The sequence below is a fragment of the Enoplosus armatus genome, chromosome 23, assembly GCF_043641665.1.
Source record: "Enoplosus armatus isolate fEnoArm2 chromosome 23, fEnoArm2.hap1, whole genome shotgun sequence".
In the NCBI taxonomy this organism is placed as follows: Eukaryota; Metazoa; Chordata; class Actinopteri; order Centrarchiformes; family Enoplosidae; genus Enoplosus; species Enoplosus armatus.
In genome coordinates this window covers 4,020,577-4,042,380 of record NC_092202.1, presented here as the reverse complement: position 1 = coordinate 4,042,380, position 21,804 = coordinate 4,020,577, and the positions used below count along the sequence as shown (strand labels likewise).

Below are 21,804 nucleotides of genomic sequence, written 5' to 3'. Positions count from 1 at the left end.
GTGCAAAGTCCCTAACAAATGTGAGATTAATCTAATTGCCAAAACCAGGTGACATGAAGTAAACCTTTTGGCTTGTCGGGCCCTGGGCTCAGTTGCCCAGTTGGTAAGCCTCGGGTCCGTTTGGATTGGGGCTGATTGTCCTCGGGTCCCGTTCAGATCAGGTCTCCGTCTTTTCAAATTTTACTTATGCAAGTAGACCTCTTGTGTGACCGTCGACGTCATCCACATAAATAATTTATTATTGTTGTTATTTGAATTTCACCAAATTTTCATTCACCTATTCATGCACTCCTTCATTGAGGAGTTTACTGAGGGAGTGAGCCGTTGTCTGCAATAGACGATCTCAGGACGAATCAGACAGCGTGCTGAACCGTGACCGAGAGAGAGAGAGAGGGAGAGAGAGAGAGAGAGGAGAGAGAGAGAGAGAGAGGAGAGAGAGAGAGAGAGAGAGAGAGGGAGAGAGAGAGAGAGAGAGGGAGAGAGAGAGAGAGAGGGAGAGAGAGAGAGAGAGAGAGAGAGAGAGAGAGGAAAAGGCGTTTCCACGTTTCAGCAGCCGGTGACAGAGCAGCGGACAGCGGAGCAGACGGAACCCGGCATTCCTGTTTGATTATCTCCAAACACTGACAGCTCGCCTCGCCCGTGTCCCCTTCACGGCCGCGTCTCCCCACGCTGATGAAACTGACTCAAATCCATCACTGAGCGACTTGAACTTGACACCGCCGACGTGAACCGAGACTGACGGAGTGGACTTCCCCCCCCCCCCCCCCTGCAGCACGTCTGTCCTCTCTCAGGCCGAAATTAATTTCCCACAGAGCTGCTCTCTGTGAGATCCAGAGGAGATTATCTTCCCGCAGACTCCCGCATTTCTCTCCCCGTCTGTCGCTGACTCAGTTTTGCTGCGCCCGGGGTGAGTAGCCTACATCTCTGTTTAACTCTCCTTTTCTGCCTTCCTCACATGCAAACCGCTTTCTTTTTTCTATTTCTTTAAGACAAAAAGCTCCAGGGGTGTAGTTCATAAATCGGAGTCCGGCAGCCTCCTCCAGTCATGGATATGGATCATTTCTCTCCTCGCATACCGTTACACGATGGCTGTGTGAGAGACTCGCCTTACTTCACAGCCTGCCTGTAACATTTAGTTTTCGGCTTGTTTTGGCATCAAATGGGTCAATTGCTCAGAGGGAAAAAGTTGGAGAAATGGGGCGTTCAGGACCCTTATGGATATATGAGGTATTGTGGATGATATTTATTCAAGTGGACAATTGGGACAGTGGAAGAAAACTTTCTTCCTGTTATCTATATAGGATTTGGTCAAAAAAATGAAAAAGTCAATATATATATAATATATATATACATATATATTATATATATATATATATATATATATATATATATATATATATATATATACAGATAAAAGCGTTTTGTATCTGTAAAATGGGCAGTGAAGTAACAAGCCATGAGAAATGTGCATTCACTGTCATGAACTTGCTAAGTGGCAAGTAGACGAATTTCCCATTCTCAAGAGGGCATTTAACACACCATTGATTAAACTAATTGGATTGGGTTTAGTGTGGCTGTAGGCATTCACGTATCCAATGTCCTTTCCATTACTTCACAGCAAAATATTCCCATAATACTCATATAAAGACTTGATTTAGTGATATTATTATATATTCTCCTGTTGAATCCTAACACGTTCCTTTATTTAGATAATATTATCCCACATGGGTTTGTTCCCTAAGTTGTCTGCAGTGTTTTTACTGGGCCATATCTGTATTTGTAAGGATTCTTAAGTTCTTCTCGACCAGTTTATCTCTAAACCAACGTGAAATTTCAGTCAGAGGAAAGAGGCGACCACCTGTGACCGTCCCGGATGGCTCTGTGTGTGTGTGTGTGTGTGTGTGTGTGTGTGTGTGTGTGTGTGTGTGTGAGCGGATGGGGAAGGGGTGGGTCTTTTATGAATGGATGTGTCTGGCCTGCCATCAATGTATGAGTGCATGTGTGCTGGGAGGGGTGGGGGAGACTAATACTCCTCTCTCTCACCAATAGCCGGTTTATATCACCTAGTATCACTGTGTTTAATCCCCAGATAGTGTCACAAAAGTATTCATGTTGAATCCTTTTAGGCCTACAATGTAGAATTTGTGAAAGACAAAGCAAGACAAGTTTTTTTTTTTGTATAGCAACTCAAAGTGCTGCTCATACGACATAAAATGGCTTTAAGACAAGGTAAAAAAAAAAAGAAACCGGAGGGGCAAAGTAGGCCTGTTTTGTAAAGTTTCTGTTAAAGGTGAAAATAAATGTATTAGCTTTTGTTTAGCCTAAAATAACTCTTATTTGCACAATAAATAGAATGGGAACGGGAAACATATTCAGTTCTAACTTTAAGCGATTTAAATGTTTTGCATGTGTTGAATCAATGTCCTTCCCTTGCATCCTGAACCCATGTGACACACATACATCCACATACTGCACACAAACACTTCAGAGTTTAGGACACTTGCACAGCATGACAGCTGTCAGTCCATTTCCTGTGAGGCTGCATTCCAGTCGTATTATCCCCCTACAGTGTGTGTTTTTTACCAGCTGTTAAACAATCCGAGTACAGTAGAATAGAGAAGAGTCAACTTCATTTTATAGTAACAGTAACTGCAAGTTCCTTCAAGTTTCAGAAAGAGTAGTAAATTCTAGTTAAGTTTAGTGTCTAGCAACAGTAAAGCGTCCCTGTAATCGGTGCATTGAATGTGTGTGTGTGTGTGTATGTATTCTTGCAGGTTTATGAGGACGTTTTTGAAAAGAGGGGACATTTTGACTTCCTCAGAAGGGTCTTTTGAGGGTTAAGACTTTAGGGCCAAGATAAGATTTAGTTTTAGGTTTCAATTAAGGAAAGGGAATGCAGTCGTGATGGTTAAAGGCGAGGGTCCTCAAAAGTATACGAGTACAAAAGTGTGTGTGTGTGTGTGTGTGTGTGTGTGTGTGTGTGTGTGTGTGCCTTGACTCAGCTTTTTGGGAGCCGGTCTCCTCTCCTCCCTGATACATATCGATCTGTCTTCTCGAACGGAGAAAAAAAAAACTGGGCAGCGCAGCAGAAATGTGCTTCCTCTCTCGAGTTCACTTCCTCTGTGTGTGTGTCGGTGGTGTCGGTTGTCCCCTCGCCGCCGCCAGGGGAACGTTTGTGGTTGACTGTTTGCAGGCGCTGAGTCAAACACAGTTTTTGGGAAGATCAGCGTTAAACTGGTGCAACTTGAAACAATCAAAACAAAAGAAAAACATGTCAGTTTTGTTTTTGTTTGTTTTTTGCATGGACTTTCTCGACTCCCTTGTCAGCAAGCTGTTCGTTGTCACACGTTCCAGACGATTTCGGCCTAACAACCAAAATCTTAAAAGGACGTGTTATTTTTAGCATGCACAGAAAAGCATCTCTTCACCGCACACTGAAACCCAAAAATTCACTCAAGTTTAAGGCGTACAGTCACTTCTGCAACCACAGGAAATGAGGAATCGAAACTTTGTTCAGACAAAAATGGGCTCACCAACATCTGATCTATTTCCTCTCTTCTTTGTCCTCTGGGGACCATCAATGTCTGTACAAAGTTTCATGGCAATCCATCCAATAGTTGTTGAGATATTTCAGTCTCATTTTTAGCTCTCATGGCTAAAAATACACATTATTTCATATTGCTATGAAGTGTCACCTATGTTTCAATTAAGCAGAGCAATTTAATAATCTGTTTCATCACAGACAAGAGTAGAAACTCAACGCCTGCACACTAATGAGTCTGCTCCTGCTGTTTATGTGTCCTGACATCAACTGACAACTGGTTCGCTTGCATTAGTTTCAGAATAGTTATTCCATTAGCATGTTGAAAGAATAGTGTACCTGTCAAAAACACTTTGAATGCCCCGATGCATTTGGCATTGGCCTTCCTCAGGGGGCGTCACTAAGTTTCCAACAACTGTCAGTGGAGTAGACTGAGAGCTTTTTAAACCTTTAGTATAAAGAGACCCTTGGATTTTGTTTTGTTGCACTTTGAACAAAACAGGCTTGATGTCTACACCCAAATGTAGCTCTCTCTATTCAGTTATTTAACTAAAATGTCGTCGCTGACTTTCTTTCTGACTGCTGATATTCAGTTTTCTGTGATAAAAATCTGCTTTTATTACTGTTAGGATTGAGGATTTGCTCGTGTAGTGTAGTGTTATATCATTATGAGACCCTGGCTAACCTCCATTGCATCACTTGTGGACGACACTGACAGGCCAACATTTGATATTTAATAAAGCCCAGCATCAGCCTGATCTGACAACAATGCATGTCAATACAGTTAAGATCACATCATGCTGGAAACCAACACAAATGTGTGTGGTCTCAAAGTAGGCACTCAGATATCATGAAAACAACCTGTGTTATTCAGCAGAGCAGCTCTGAAAGGATCACTTCCTGCAGCCGTGGATTGTCTGACATGCCTCCTGGTACACAGAGGGAACAGATATTTCACTGTCAGACCATCTCTGCCTTTTGTTTCCCCCCCCCCCCCCTTCTGCGTGTTTGTTTACTTTCACCATGTGTGCGCCACGATCTCAGGAAGCTATGAGTTACAGAGGGTCAGTGTCATTACGTCGCGCTACATCACTGCCTGTAATCTGCGCTACGGCTGCTCGCTTACACCGTCTTCAGCTGCCGCCCACTTTTCTCAGCTCTGTTCTAGGTGTCCATTTACAGCAGAAGCAGATGCCACTTTCGACCAGAACAGGAAACAAACACACATGTTGTAGACACACAACGAGCAAAACACCTTGCGGTTAGAACATGCAACAAAATTTGCATCGTAATCCTGCAGCCCACATCAGATGCAAAGTTCGAAGTGATGCAGATAACGATAACATTATGGAATAATCCTCTGACGACAAATATTCAGGCAGTTAGTATATGAAGCATCAAAACAGCACTTAACAGGGCATTGCTGTAAACAAGCAAACAGCCAAACTACCAGAATAAATAAAGGTTAAATACACAAATTGTTGATGTTTAATTGACTAATTGTCTCCAAAGCTTTGGTTCCCATTGACCCTAACCTGGATTTAAAGAGGCTGCCGCTTAAACTTCAATGATATGAATCATCAGTTGAGAAGCCCTCGAGCTGAACCTCATTTGTCAGTCAAATCACTGCGCTTTCTTTTAGCTGCGTCATTGTACACAGAGCCATGCAGTGTTACAGCGTGACAGGTTATAATGGAAATAGTGAAGGGTGATGGAGGCGACGCAGGGCAGCACAATTTGCTGAATTTTACCAAAGTCGGCTAAATTACTTTAAATGAGATGCTGGTACAACCTCCAGCTGTTTTCTTTCTTTGACTGTGTACAAGTCTGTACAGTTGACTGAAGTCCTAATACAACTGTATATCAGGCGAAACTGCATAGGAAACATAAGCCTGATGTCTCTGTCTCAGTCACTGGGGTCACAGGAAGTGATACTGCAAACAGGACAGAGTAGGACTGGGCCAAGAGTGAAACCAGTACCCAGAGCCAAGCTTACCGCCCCCACTGTATTAAAAATGTCTTTAATAAACACTGTTTATTGTGTTATCTGCAAACAGGAAGTAATGCCTTAAAGGGGAAGTCTGCATTTCCAGTTACATCACTGGTTTTTATTCCCTGTCACAGATTTCTCACATTACAGATGATCTTATTAGGTGGGTTTTGTTATCCAACTAGCCTACAGTATATGAATAATTTGCAGGTTAATGTGTTTGGCAAGATGATTATGTTTACTTGGAAATTAGCATAAAAAAAACCATGTATATGTTACTTGGAAGAGGAAACGTAACCTGAAGGAGAGATTTACCTTGATACAGTGTTTGAATATCTGAAGCATGTGCAATGATTTATTTTAAATTCCCCAATGCCACAAAGGTTAAGCCTTTCTCTCTCAGGCTGCAGCCACATGGACACATAGAAAAAAAACGACACGCATTTAATCCCTCCAGCAACTGCTTGGTTGCGTGGTCGGTCGGTTGCTGTGCTGCAAGTGACGCCCACACCAGCAAAAAAGCTACTTTTTAATGCTTGCTTCCACTTTTGATGCTGTTTATCTGCTGTGTGTTGTAATTGCGTCTGTGCAAATACAATAGAAGCTGCAGAGATTTCAAATTTCCTATTTTGGGGTGGAGCAGGAAGGCATCAACAGGGTAGTGGGGATGTAAAAAGGTACGACTTTAGCATTAGGTTCTGTTCAAAACTGATTCTGTTGATTTTATGGATGGGGGGAGAAATGTTAGGGCGTTGCCTGCCTTAGCACATCTGTGGAAGTGTTTCATAAACCCAATCTGTCTGACTGGCTTTCACAGTGGCCAGAATAATGGATGAAATGATCCGCACACACATGCAGTACACCTAAGCCCACACAGACGGGCAGAGCCACACAAACATTAACAGTGCAGATGGGCTGAAGCGCACACATGCACAAACACGTGGATATGCACACACACACACACACACACTAGCTCTTTCTCTCTGTTTTACGTACACACTTTGATTCAAGCCATTCCCCTTCGTCTGTGCATAATCTACTCTGCCGCTCGACTCCAAATGAAATGCCTCAGTGGGTCTGATTGGATTTGATTCGATTGATTTGAAGAGTTGATTCGATAGAAGCAGGAGGGGAGGTAGGTGAATACAGTTCTGCAGTGTGAGTGCATGTGTGTGTGTTTCTTTCAGTGTGTACATTAGTGTAAATGTGTGTTTGACCACACCAAACTCTCCGCCACTTCTTGAGCGCCATCTTTTCATTTAAGTTGTGGTTGAGTAGGAAACATCATGAGACTGAACGCACAGTAGTCAGCTATTCAGCAAGCTGATCTTCTCACATAACCTGGTAAGAAAGTGTATAAATGTCTTGCACTGTGAAATTTCAGGGTCGTCCTCTCAACAACCTTAAAATGCAATTACAATATAACTGGAAAAAGATATGAAATACCTCAAAAATTTAATTCAATTGAACTGCAATAACCCTGATTTGTGTGAGTGTGTGTGTGTGTGAGAGTGTGTGTGTGTGTGTGTGTGTGTGTGTGAGAGACACAACTAACTTTTTGGCCAGTTTGTTGTCTTGCAACAGACGAGGACTCAGCCTGTGGCACCGTGGAGAAGCTGGCAGTGCCCGTCGGGGGGTCTGGTGTGTGTTTGCGCTTCTTCATCTGCTCTTTGGATGATGACAGATATTTGTGTGTGTGTGTGTGTGTGTGTGTGTGTGTGTGTGGGATGCTCGTGGCGTGGACGGTTGCTCTGATGAGCCATGAGTGTCTTGATGAGACACTTTGTGTTGCTGAGGTGATTCAGAGCGGCTGCTTTTTTTTTTTTATGCCACCCTGAATTATGTACTTAATTGCACATGTTTTATGGGAGATTTTTGGTTGGTTCACTCTTTTTTGGAGAATAACAAGCTGCTTAAAATCTTCTTTTAAAGCTCATTTTCTGGCATTTCCTGGTAACTGTTCACACAGCACCGCTCAACTATGAGCATCCATCCATGTCATCCATCTCACAAAAGGAAGTTTGCTTCCTGAACTCATCAGTTGAAGCTCAGAACGTGTCTTTGCCCGCCTTAATGTCGTTACCTCCATCCTCTTCTCTAGTGCATGTGTGTTCAGGGTTGTGTGTGTGTGTGTGTGTGTGTGTGTGTGTGTGTGTATGTTCATGTACTGTATGTGTGGTTGGAAAAGCCTCGGGAATCAGGTTAACCTCGTTGCCACAGAGATGAAAAATTCACAAAGTACACACGCACGCACACACACACACACACACACACACACACACATGTACCTTCTCTCCGCTTCGACTCAAACTGATAAAATGCGATGCAGGCGTCAAACTTGCTCTGTGTATGTTTATGTAACCCTCTGGGGACCCGTGTACCCACCTAGTGCTCGGGGTGTTGCAGCTCGCACTAATGCATTGTACCATTACACAAAGGCCCACTAGAAGCTTTAATGTAATACCTTTTCACAGAGTTTTTGGAGAAACTAAACCCATGGCGGGCAACGAGCAACCCACAAGCCACATCTGCCCTTGTCATTGTTTAATTTCAGTCTGGTCCCATATCTGTTTCTGTATTTGCATCACTTAGTATTCAACGTTTGGAACATCTTCTCATTGAAGAGTTAAATTATAATAATAATATTATAATATAATATATAATATTGTCCCAGTGCTTAAAAACTGCTTTAACCTGCCTGCCTCTTCTTTCAAATCAAAAGAATCATAGTTTTCAAGAGGCAGGTAGTGTTTCTCTTTGTGTATGTTTAAAATAATGAGCACTCATTTGTATCAACCTTCAAACCTAGGCCCTTATCCTTTTACATGTGATTACATGTGCAACCTAGTTAGCAAATGAGGATCCGCTCTATTAAGTTCAGCTGAAGCTTCATTTACACACATTTTGTTACCATTTAACACAATTAGCTTATGTCTTGGTATCGACGCTGGGACAAATTGGCTACAGTGATTCAAGGTGGATGCTTGATGTGTGGATTTCTGCAAAGATGATCATTATAGATTTTCGACTGTATGTACTGTTTTCAATGAATTACCTAAAGCTTAAAGACAAACTTTGGAAGTCGAGTGAAAATGTGTCGACGTGCAGGTATTTGCTATAATAAGTATGTAAGTTATATCTGGACAAGAAGAGGAGAGAGAGACGCTGGTAAAAGATTGTTGTGTGTGCATGTAGATAACTAGAAAATACTTGAGGTTTTTAATTTGTCAGCAAATGCCATGATGACGTTAATTGTAATTAAAATAACACATTAGCGGGTTAGCTGACCAATTACTTACCTGACGTTAGCTAGCTAAGCTGGCATTATATAAAACCATACACTATATATAAATAAAGATGGAAGACATGACAACTCCCCAAAAGTGAAGCCAAAACGTCTCGATCGCCCCCTGGTGGCTGGCTGTCATAAGCCCCGCCCCCTCCATGTTAGCGGATGGGACATGGCAACATGGCAGCCGTCCATCTCTATATACAGTCTTTGTATGAAGTGATTTGAACGTCAGTAAATCAGTTTCCAGACAGAAACAGCACAGAAATGATTAACATTTCCAGTTTGACATGCAGCTCAATATTGGAGTCACTAACTGAGTCACACTCCACTGTACGTACACTCCATTATTACAAAAAACCTCTTAGTCATCACGGCGCTGCACTGTTTCCCATATTGATGGAGTTTTAGACAGAGCTTGGACAGACGGGGAACTATCAGGCAGGAAAGTCAATATCACTTCAGCGTTATGTTGATGTTCCTTTTTAGAGACCTCACACAGCATCTAGTCTGACATTAGGACGACAACAAGGATGTGTAATAGAGCAAAGTGGTCTTTAATGGTCGCATTACATACGCAGTAATTGAATCACAGCAGTCTTAGTGATGAAAGTTGCATTTCAGCTGCACTGATAATTACTGTATGAAGACAGAGCTGTGAGCTGCTTTGGTTGCTAAGGCAAGTGGTTTGGTAACCATGGAGCTAATTAGCAATCTTTCGTAATGGCATCCTACTACTACTACATCTTGTAATAATTCCTTGTCTGTTCACATGTGTTGGTAATGATATGGTGAAAAAAGAAACATCCTTGAGGTTGTTCTTCACTGTAATTGTGGGTACTTTGATGGCTACATAACTGCTCTTTAAGTCGCTATGTACCACGAGTCGGAAAAAAAAGATGTCTTCTCAGTACTTTAAGAAATTACGGTTATACATGAAATTGGCAGATGTCCATGATACCCATTTCCTCTACCGCCACCAGCAGGTTAATGTTTTTGTTTTTTAGTGAAATTTCTCAGCAACTTTTGGACATTTTCTACAGACATTCGTGGTTTCCAGATGATGTGTCCCACTGACTTTGGTTATCACAGAATCGTCCTCTATCGCCACCAGCAGGTTGACATTTGGTTGAGATATCCGTGTTCCCCTCTGAATGAATTGCAACAACTTTGGAGATCTCTTAGCTAACCATGTAGCAACATTATACTTTGGTTTATGACGAAATACCTGCAAAACTAATGACATTCCCATCAGCTTCAACTGTACTTTGTGTTTAGAGCTAATTAGCAAATGTTAGCATGCGATCACAAACATTGAAAACATTATACCTGCCAAACATGTTTATTTTATTTTTATTAGATGGGGTCAATGCACAATTAATTTATTGCACCAAATGCAGCTAAATGCTAATTTCCATCTGTAGTCCCTACACCACAGTGCCTTAATTCAGCCTTGCAGAGCCGCTAGCAAGGCTGTAGACTCTTAGTCTTGTTCAACAGAATGAGGTGCAACTCTTGCCGTTGAATTCTCGTCAGTCAACAGGTTACGAGTGCAACATGGCCATAAATATCTCCATGTATCCTGCTTCGCTGACGGGAACACTCATTTAACTGTGAGTTATTACCTCAATAATGTGGAGGAGAAATAGCAGGACTGCACACGGAGCCCTGCAGTGAATTCATCTACTGTTGTGTTATTATAGAAATCCATAATGGAGCCATAATGCCAAGAGGCGATGAAGGCAGTCAGGTAAACTACACCAGTTAGATGTCCCCCCGATGCAAGGTGATCTACTGAGTTTCATTTCCTCTGAATTGCCCCCATCTTCCTCCCTGGTACCAGCGTGCTTAATCCACTAATGGAACAATAGATGGACGGAGCTATAGAAAGGAGAGACGGAGGGAGCAATAGAGGAGGACCTGAAGAGAAAGAGAGCGAGGCGGGGAGGAGGAGAGGAGGCAGACGAGCAGGCAGAGTAATCTGAAAATTTGAGTCACGCCTGGAGTCTGAAACATAGACTGAACAACTTGTTTAATCTCTAATGGACTGTTTGGGGACTCCGGCCCATTTATGTGTGTGTGTGTGTGTGTGTGTGTGTCAGAGAGGGGTCAATGGCTCTAATATGGACAACCATTCCCCACAGTCCCTGACCATTTGACTCCACGTCCCCGTTAGTGAAAGAGAAGGGGAAGCTGCCATTAAAGATTGCCTCTCCTCTGTTTGTGTGTGTGTGTGTGTGTGTGTGTGTGTGTGTGTGTCTCTTATCCCCTTCGGCTCAGATGATGGCTGTAACTGACGATGACTCAGACTACACCCCACCCCTTCTTCCTCCCGTCCGTCCTCTTCCTCATTCTGCTCTCCTTCCTTTCTCTCCCCCTCTTTTTTCTCTGACCTCCTCGCGTCTCCTTCCTCCCCATTTCTTTCTTAGATTTAGAGCAGCAGCAGCAGCAGCTCTTGTGTTTCTCGTGGCGGTTACTGTAGATTAAGGCTCACAGTACAGATGTGCTCTTAAACGCTGACAATTCAAGATCAAGAGGAATCTTAATCCCTCAATTAAAAGCCTTTTTACAGGCTAATGCAAGACCTTCATTGACAAAAGAACCCCTTTTCATAGTGGTCCTTTTCTATTTTAAGGTATTTAAAGATGTTATCAACATCATAACACTTTAACCAACAGGATCCTCCACATTTTGATATGGTTATGTTGATATATTAGCAATATGAGGGATGTTGCTCTCTGATCGAAGCCTGTAAAACCTGCAATGAGGTTTTTATTTTATCTCTACCTTTGTGCTCTTTATTTTGCAAGCACATTTTTAAAATCAAACCAGTGATGCTGTAAGTTGGAACTGGGTAATTTCCTAATTCTATCCTTTTTTTTGTGCTTTAAAAGCTCTTTCATAAACGTTTCTACCTCAACAAAAACACAGTTTACGGGGGCCATTTTTGAACCATTAATTGGTTACAATGAATCAAACCAGTCAAAGTAAGAAGAAAATTATTAGAGGGAGATGCAGAATATCAGCAGTCTTTCTCAGTCATACAGTATTGGCAGGTATGGTGACTATTCAACAGAGAAATATCCTGTTAGATAAGAAGGTTGTTGCAGTAGATAAACGGCAGAATGCAAGTAACGCTGTCTAAGAATATAAGTTATCCCTCTGCCGGGGTACTTTTGAGTCCTGCAGAAAATGAGACAAACAGGCATAGAATTGTTATTATATAACCCAAGGTCTCAGATGTACATGCCTTCTGGTGTGTGTGTGTGTGTGTGTGTGTGTGTGTGTGTGCTAGGTATGTTTATGAGTAGACACTAAAACCCATCAGAGGAACACAAAATAAGATTAAACAGCAGCAAAGGATTACAATATATGAAATCATTATGCATCAAAGATTATGTTAAAGTAGCATTGCCCCATTTCTGTTGCCTTCAGGAGAAATAAGTCTATAAACTCAATAGTTTAGCCAAAACTTGACTGGAAATGGAAGTGATTGGATGGATCTTCACACAACAAAGTTTAGTATCTGAAAATATCAAGATATTGCATAATAATTGGAGTTGAAGGCATTGGATTGGAGTCCATAAAAATTAGTAACAGAGGCTGTTGTTAACTTCTGTAACTGTAAAAGTTACATAAGAAAGAACTCCACTTTTTTTAACAAGATGCAGAATCAACAGTCATGCTAGCTGCTCTGTGAGGCTGTACTTAGGCAGAGCTACATGCTAGCATCAGCATGCTAACATGCTCACAATAGCAATGCTAATATGCTGATGTAAAAGATTTGCCCTCGCATCAGTGAAACAGCTGAAGGAAGAATCGGAATAACAACACTGTAATTTAGAGTAAAGTAAACAACTAAGTACAGATCAGAAAAAATGAAAAGCTAACACAGATCTTGTTGCGGACCCCCCCCCACCCCCACCCCACCCGCTGTGCTCTTGAAGGGGTAAACCAGCTCTGGTGCAGAGCTGCAGAAGAGGAGGCTTTTTGGCTTCCTTGTCTAAACAGGTCAGAATGGGGCGGAATAACATTATTACTTTTCAGCGACAAATCCTCTCACACATCCTGGCTCCTCTCGCCTTTCTTGTCGCACAGAGCCTGAAAATACAACAAAAGGCAGTCTCTCCACCTCCCACTCCTCTGCCACCTTTACTTTCTGCTCTTGTCTGACTGTGGAGCTGCATGATTACAGCCAACACTCGATATGAAGTGTAGCTACTTTATGTAAGGGTGTGTGATGTCAGTGTGCACTGACACCAGTTTTGTTGTGTTGTTACGTTGAATGTCGCGGCTCCTGTGCACGAAACTGTATGTGCGTGTTTGCAAGTGTGTGTCTGAGCACGCCCGTGTCTGCTTCTGTGTTTCACCAAAACATATACAGTAGATATGACGATATGCGTCTGTTTTTCTCGAGATGCAAGCATTCATGTGGGTTGATGCAGGCGTGGGTGATCTGGCCTGTTTATCCTTGTGTGTGTGCGTGTGTGTAAATGTGTGTGTCTGCAGCTGTGGCTCTTGTCCACTGTGTAAGGCGAGGTTATGGCATCCTGTTCCTTTTCCTCGCTGCCTCTCCATCTGGAGCCGAGCCAGCCTCAGTGAACTGTGCATTACAGTGGACTACAGCCCCATTATCACTGTGGAGAATGCCGGCATCCGGACCAAGGCCTGCTGTGTAACAGTGTGTGTGTGTGTGTGTGCTCATGATTGTGTGCAAGTTTGCAGCTATGTGAAATGATTTTTGAACTGAATCTACTTGCTAAAATACCCCAAACAGTGGTGTATGTGCGTGTTTATGCTGTTGTATTTCTATATTTGTGAGAACCAAATGTCTTAACATAAACGTGACAAAAAGTGACAAACATTTTGTGGTAAAATCAGGATTAGTGTTAAAGTGATGTACTTTTTGAGTATGAAATAAACTGCCTCTGTAGACTTGAAGGTGGCTATAAAAAGTCTTTATTTTCCTCATTGACAGAAGAGAGGATGTGGTCAGTGGCGATGGTGAGAATTGTGACAAACGCTTAGTCAACATGGGTTTCTTTTAACCATGACCACTGCTGTTCCCTAACCAAGTGTTTTTAATGTAACTATGACAACGAAAGTCCCTTAACCTTAAAGAAGTAGTCATTTAACCCAAATCAGTTCCTTTATTTCAGTAAAAGTGGCCATACTACACCACAAAAATACTAAAAGTAAAAGTCCTGTTACTTAAGTAAAAGTATGTGAGTATTATCAGCAACATGTACCTATCAAAAGTAACAGTACTCATTGTGCAGTAAAATGGTCCCTGACAGTGTTTTAGTATTATATATTGGTGCATTAATGTGTATGTTGCATTTTACTGCTATAGATGTTTAAGGTTGTGCTAATTTTAACTACTTTATATACTGTTGGGTAGTTGAATCTACAGCGATGCATCATTCGATGTACATGTAAGAACATTTTTAATCTTAAAAGTAACTACAACTGTCAGACTAATATGCAATATTTGCCTCTGAGATGCAGTGGAGTAGAAGTATATTGAGTAAATGTTGTATTCCACTACTTCCCCTCCCCGACAGGCGAAACAGCAGCTGCTGTAACGGCAGTGATAGGCAGACGGCACAAACCCCGAGTCGCAGGCTAACACTCCTGCATACGCTTCACACTCGTAAACGCCACAGGCCAACAATAGGAGAGAGAAAACATGTTGTCGAAGGCACGATGTTCTCATCGATAACAGCTTGAAAAAAAAAGGTGAGAATGTGGGTTTGTGCAGGTGTCTGTCAAACACAGACTCAAAAACATACAAATACACCTACACTGTGTGACAATATGCAGCGGATGAAGTGAACGGTAGCTGGAGAAAACCTGTCTCGTATCTTATTCAGAAGAAGATGCTATTTTGGTTCGTCCCAAACGGCAGAAAGCTCATTGGCATGATACGCAAACACGTGAGCAAGAATGTTCTTTCCCCGTCTTGTCCAAATGCTCCAGCAGACTTTTTCCAATCTAGCCTTTTCTCCATCTGGGATCAGGCAGGAGCCAAACAGGAACTATTTTTTCTTTCTTTCTTTCTTCCTTTCTTTCTTTGTTGTTCAGTCAGCAGCTGGAAGTTATTTATGCAAAGGTGCTGCGTGCAAAGTGAGAGGGAAACAAACCTTGCACCATCAAAGTCAGAGCGGGCCTTTTATCAGCATTGCTTTGCATGTCGGCTCAAGTGATTTTTGACCCAGTGTGTGTGTCACTCGGCCCCTGTGCTTGTTGCTGTGAGAGAGAGGGAGTATACTGTATGTGTGGCGGAGGTGTTGTTTTCAGGGTAAAACGCCACGTCGTGGCCCAGTCTGAACTCCCCTTTATCTGCTACAGTTAAAATGTCTCCTAATGTTAAAAAGGCCTCCACCATGGGAATCATTTTTGAGAAAGTGGCAAATTTAAAGGAATAGTCAACAAATAGTTCAACACATTAACTCCTGTTAAACCGCAAGATGTTGTTTAGCTTAGCATAAGGGCTGGAAACAGATTCTTCCTATCTCTTCCTCTAAAGCTCACTAATTAACACGTTTTGTATTGTCTGTTTTAATCTGTGCAGAAACAGGAAGTTTCCTGCTGGAACTATTTCTTGCCTGGCATCGATCTTCTTATCTAATTCTCGGCAAGAAAGGGAACAAGCGTATTTCCCAAAATGTCTAACTATTCTTTTATGATGAAGATTAGGACAAAGTTGTTGAAAAAGTGGTGAACAGTGATGGAGTTTGGGAGGAAATAGTGTCGGGGAAGAAAAGTCTGCAGCGAGTGATGGCAGGGAACAGGAAGTGAGTCTCTTCTGTAGACAGTTTTTGCTAATATCTGATATTTTCTGACACTCTGAAAGTGGAAAACATCTAGGTTGCATCCGCATTTAGACCAACATAATAGTAAGACTTTTACAGAGAGTTTGTGGTTGCTTGATTTACATCATTTTGATTTCCAGAGTGTAACGTGTGTCAGAGATTAAAACAAAGACAACAAGATCAAGAGGGTCAGGAGGCCGGCTTCACATACATCAAGAGTGTAAGATGTTGGAAGAGTCTCAGAAGAGAGAAAAAGAGAAACGGGGGAGAAAGTAGAACGTGTGATGATTACGTGAGCAGCACCACGAGGAAAAAGAGAGATGTGATAATAGGAGTGAACGAGAGGGAAGGGCGGAGGTGGTGGAGATGTTCGGGGGTGAATGGAGGAAGTAAAGCAACACGATGAGGGGGGTTGGATAGTGAAGGAAAGGTGTTGGAGACTGTGAGGATGTGAGAAAAGAAAATGAGGCGTGTGGTGGGGGGGGGGTTGTGGGGGAGGCGGTGTCTGCAACACTCGGCTGGACTGACATCACCTGAAGTGTTACATGTATTTTTCTCTTCAAAGACACCAGGATGAAGTTAGTCTGATAATCACAAGGTGGAAGTTGGGTTGGCAGCACTTACCACCTTCTCAAACTAACTAAATACGGACCTTTTATTGACCTGTTTAGTCCGACACTTGCAGCAACTCAGTAACTACACCACAAGTGTTCACATGCAACTGAACAGTTGGACAGAAACCGAATGTGTTGCTGCACACGATAAACAGATATTAGACTAATGAAGGAACTTCCATCTTACAAACTCAACGCCTTTTTGAGCAGCGGCCGTGTTGCCTTCGAGTGCTCCTCGTAAACTTGTATTTACAACTTCAGAAGTCGTAATTAGGACTGTCAGGCGGGCGCTGACATGTTTCAGTCGGAAGTAAATAAGATGAGCGCAGTTGTTTTGTTGCTGTTGAGCTTCATGATGTGAAGACACCATAGAAAGATTCAAGGTCCCTCGATAGTATTTTAAAAGTTACTACAGTATTTCAAAGAAATTCTGTTGTAGGATCCTCTTACAAGTATCAGATATCATCAATATGTGATGCTTGATGTATTTACTCAGAGATGAGGTGATTAAAGAAATTAGTTTCCTTCACCGTGTCTACGTTAAATTTAGGATCGAAGGAGGCTTCAAACTTGTAATCAGCTTTTTAGGTGAAAATGAATGTTCCTGCTCGGCTTCCTGTCCACAGAGTATTAGTCCTATTCACCTCTTTCCTCTTCAAATGATGAATTTGCTGTGTGAACTTCAACCCCTTGAGGAAATGAGATGCCATTAGAGTGACTGCTCTGCCATCTGGCTCTCATCTTCTCACCAGGAGACGGGCTGTAAAATCGTCTTAAACACAAGTCGGAGCTCACTGAAAACGCAACTTACAACAGGCTGCTCGAGTTTAACATCTCAACGCCGCCTCACCTCCTCTTCCTCCTCTCCCTCGGGCCCTTCCCTGCTTGTCTTTTTAATTCAGTGCTCCCTGTACACACACAGCCAGACACGTCATCAGCTGATCACAAGAAACCAGCCAGACTCCTGTCCGATTTTCTTGATTATTGGACAACCAATCAAAACATCTGACAGCGTTTCCCTGCAGGCCGACTGTGTCTGAACGTTTTTGGCTCTTAATTATTTTTCCCGCTTGACTACCTGGCCACCTGTCTGTCTGGCTTGCTCACTCGTTTTTGAAGCAGAGCCGCACATTTAGGGGCAAATCTTATAGTCCTGATTATTTTGTTGAATACTGGGGTTCAGGTTCTGGATGTGAAGAGGAATATAAGGTGTTTTGGACCTTAAACTACTCGTCTGGTGGTATTGCATGTTTTAGCCCATTAACCACAAATCACAGCTGTCCAGTGAAAAACATGTATTTCAAAATTTGGTGATTTTAAGTGTTCAGATAAACTCAAATGTTAAGTGCTCCTATACACCATCAATGGATTATCTGAAAACAAAAGCTTCATAAAGTTGAAAATAGATTGTTTGTTCTTAGCAATTTTTTGTAATGGTTTTATGGAGATACATGGTTTTCATAAGACATAAAATATTTAACATTACTGCTGATCAAGCCCTTAAAACGCTCACTTTTTAGTGTTTAGAGATTGATTTTCATTTTTTTCAATACGCATGGAAATGTACATGCAGTAGAGACTTTGCTGTTATAAAGAGTTTTTTTAACTCAAGCGTCTTCTGGGTTTGATTTCCAGAAACATAACTGGTGAACTCGTTGAACATTAAGAGTGTGTGATTGGTCGTGTGTCATGTGCCTGCAAGTATCCCCATTTCATTCATATGAAATGAGTGCAATTTGGTGTAATGATGCTGAATTAATTGTCAGAGCAGATCAGAAAGGTGTTAGCCATACAGTATGTTGCTGTTAGCCTGAAAAGCAGAAATGTATGAAAATGTGTTCAAGTTCAGTTTCAGGTGGTTGATTTAGCTTAAAATATATATTGAAATATGAATGTTTTTGGATACATTTTCCTACAATTTTCTTTGTTGTTGGTTTCATGGTCACCAATGCACGTCTTCATGCACCGCTGCATACGCGCTCACAAAAGTCCGCAGTGTGGTTTTTGATGAAGGAGCAGGAGGAAGAAGTGAGGAAGAGCTACAGAGTGAAGGAGGCAGCGATGAGGAGGAGAGATATTTTTGACTTCACAGCAGGATGTCTGGAGAGGCTGACGTCAGCTCGTGATTTGCACCTTTTGTCACATTTTGCCTGGAAGTCTTGCTCAAAACGATGTCACTGTTGCCGTCTCGCTTGTGCACAAAACAGACCACAAACACACACACACACATTCACAGCAAAAAAAAAGAGAAAAGAATTTAAAAAAACTCTCGCATCCTCATTTCATCTCCACACACATTCACCAACACACAAGCCGGCCCCTCCCCTCCTCATCCTCTCTCCTCCCAGAGGCACAAAGATATTTTTATCTTCCATAAAGCCCAAACGCTAATGAAGCATCGACGACACAAATACATTTCCATGATTTTTCAAATCTGGTTCCTACCACCACCGCTGTGACACACCGCAGCATCTCTGTCTGCTGTTGTGAACATGAACTGTCACAGCGCATGAGAGTCAACATTATAGTAGCAGCCGCGTCTGCTGCATTTCAGTGATGATTGTACATTTTAAAATAGCCATTTAATCATGTCTTAAAATCTCATTAGGTGAGAGAGGCAGCGAAGTGAGACGATTCCACTTATTTCCAGTCCATTTAGCTGTTTCAGGCATTTTCATGAAACAGTTGACAGTCACAAAATAAGACCCACAGCTCCTCCAACACAATGTGACACTTTCATTCATGGGGAATTTATTAGCATTGGAAATGAGTGAAAGTAATCAACACAGGTTTTGTCGTGTTTTAGGAAAACAAGATGTAAAAGAACTGGATCACTGGATGAGTTTTGCTCTCATTCACACTGTATATCTGGCAGTATTTTGTACTGCACGAGCAGACATAAAGGCTTACACAAGGAATGCAATCAGGAAATATCATCACCTTTACTGCTGCATCATAAGATCAAAATCACTGTTTTCAAACCCTTAATCTATGACTATGAACATGGACACACAAACCCAGAGATGTCTGTATCATGTTATTGCTATCGAGGGATGTGCTTTCAGTCTGCATGATGCAATAGATTGTCATCGAGCCTGACGTTCGGAGGCAGTTTAACTCGTCAGCCTGTGGCCGAACCACGCAGGCCGCAGACATGATATCATTCCTCTCCAATGGTATGAGCCCTGAGGCGATGTGATATACCTGTTCTTTGATTATTTACTATCAGGATTTATGTCAGATAACCCTCAGCAAACATATACAGTTCGTATGATGCAATGCTTCATGGGTAAATCCAGTTGTTGTGCAGGCGAAGACTCCTCAGTGTACGCCGCACTTCATCTTGTGCAAAATCTGACAAATGCAGATGTGATGGAAAACCATGAAGACAATTTGCTTGTAAGAGATGCCTGAAGGTTTGTTATCTTAATGCTGGAATGTAATTTAGACAGGTTTTCTACTTAAAGTGAGCATAGCGACGGATTGTGTGATAGATGTGTTGGCTTCAAAATTCATTGTCGATTAACCAGCAGATCATTTTCTTGATTAATCCATTTATCGTCTAACAGTTCAAAACCCCAAAATATTCAGTTTACTGTCGTTTATGACAAAGCAAAGCAAAAAATCCTCACATTTCAGAAGCTGGAACAAGCGAATATTTGGCATTTTTGCTTGAAAAATGCCCAAAATAACTAATTGATTATCAGCTTCATTATCACTTCACTGGTAAAGCCTTGGAGCAGGTGGCATGAGCACAAACCTTCCTAATTCAACACACTGGGAGTGAAAACAATGTGTTTTCTTTCACATCGTTTACCACTTAGAAAGGATCCAACAGCAGCAGTATACATGGCTGTGTAACCTCAATGCTTCATTGGTACAGAGATGTATCTTTTCTTTTGTTGTAGATGTGTAATTCTGTGGTCGCTGATGGATACGAGGCTAGTAAAAGTCAGCGTTCACTTACAGTAATTTACACTAAAAGGCTTGTTTGCGTTATGATTTCATTTCATGGTTTCCCCACAGAACTCACTTCACGTCTCTCTAAGCTCCAGTCAGCAACACCTGCATCATCAAAACAAAAGGAAATGACATTACTAATAGCACGTCCAGCAGCTTAACACTACCTTGAAACATAAACAGCTTGTAATGCCTGTTGACTGTGCCGCCATATCAGGTGCTGAAGGTTTCTGACTTGCTTACGGTAGCTTAGCCGCATGGAAGCAGGATTTTAATGGATTAGGGAATTAAACCTGGCGGTTCAGCGTTGTGGGGGTGCGTTGCGTGACTGCTGGCTGTCGCCGTCTCACTTGGCCTGACCGCTGTCGCAGCGGGGTCACCGAGTCGTGAGGTTTGTCCCAGAATAAACAGGGCTTTGCTTTGATTAGAGGGAGTACAAAGGACTGCGTCTGTCTGTGTGTGTTTATACATGTGGGGGCTCAGTAACTCACTCCTGGTATTTCTGCACATGCTCTAACCCATTTACCTTCATCTCCTCCTCGTCCGTCGTCTTTATTTCCCTTCCTTTTATGCAGCCGGTATCTCTTCCTGCATCTCTACACACCACATCTGGTCTCTCTCTCTCTTTCTGGTTTTACTCGTGGCCATCTGGTCTTTTCCTGCATCCACGATGAAGCGTTTGCCATTTAGAATTTAGATTAAGCAGAAGGCTGCTCCAACGACGGGATGGAGTAACTCACTCTCTCGTCTCTCTATGTCTCTTGTCCCACCAGAGCACTCATCCACGTGTGTGTTGCTATTCATGCATACAGTTAAAGACATTATCAACCCTCGTACAGACATGCAGACCGTCAGTTCTTAAACTGTTGAGGTGATAGAGACAAACGTGTGTCTGTGGTTATGTTTGCAGCAAAAATCCATCCAATTTAAACAAAACAAAATAGGTAGTTTGTCATTGTATTAGCAAAAATGCTGTTTTCTGATCCTGCAACTCATCAGGGGCGATATGCTTCCAGTTTGGTTTATGCAGCTAAAACAATGTGGTTAACAGTCATGGCCGCTGCCAGACGGTGTCTGTCCAAAGTGAACGAAATCCACCTACCAGCAACTCTAAAGCTCTCTAATTAACACGTTTAATCGCATTTGTTTAATCAGAACAAAAAAAACGAGTAAAAGCGACACATTGTTCCAGACTTCCTTGCACATATTATCAATATTTCATGAATATATATATACATATATATATATATATATATATGTATATATATATAACCTTTTTGTCATCAGTGAGTCCTGCACAGTTCAGTCCAACTAATAATGATAGTATGTTGTCAACAAAGCCGCTAAGTCTCATGTGCAGCCTAGACGTGTTCCTGTGGATATGTCTATGTATTTTTGAGAATGTGGTTTGACAAATGAGAGCCACTGTCTGCAAAATGTCTCTCCATAAATCCCCGAGGCGAAGAGTTTGAGAGAGAGGAGGAAGAGGGTAGTGTTGAACAATGCAGAAAGGGATTAGCTCCAGTTTTAATTCCGATGCCGGGTCCAGCTGCTGCTTTTTTTTTCTCTCTCCATCCTTTCTGCTGTCCCTTTCT

The 21,804-nt window shown here is 42.1% G+C and overlaps 1 protein-coding gene across 1 annotated transcript in view; it reads left to right on the top strand.

The window, feature by feature from the left end:
* Positions 1–798: 798 nt before the first annotated feature.
* LOC139306176 (astrocytic phosphoprotein PEA-15) overlaps positions 799–21,804 on the top strand; it is a 37,146-nt gene continuing 16,140 nt past the window's right edge. Inside the window, exon 1 of the mRNA XM_070930137.1 lies at positions 799–907. The gene's annotated coding sequence lies outside the window, so the exon portion shown is untranslated. The remainder of the gene's footprint in view (positions 908–21,804) is intronic.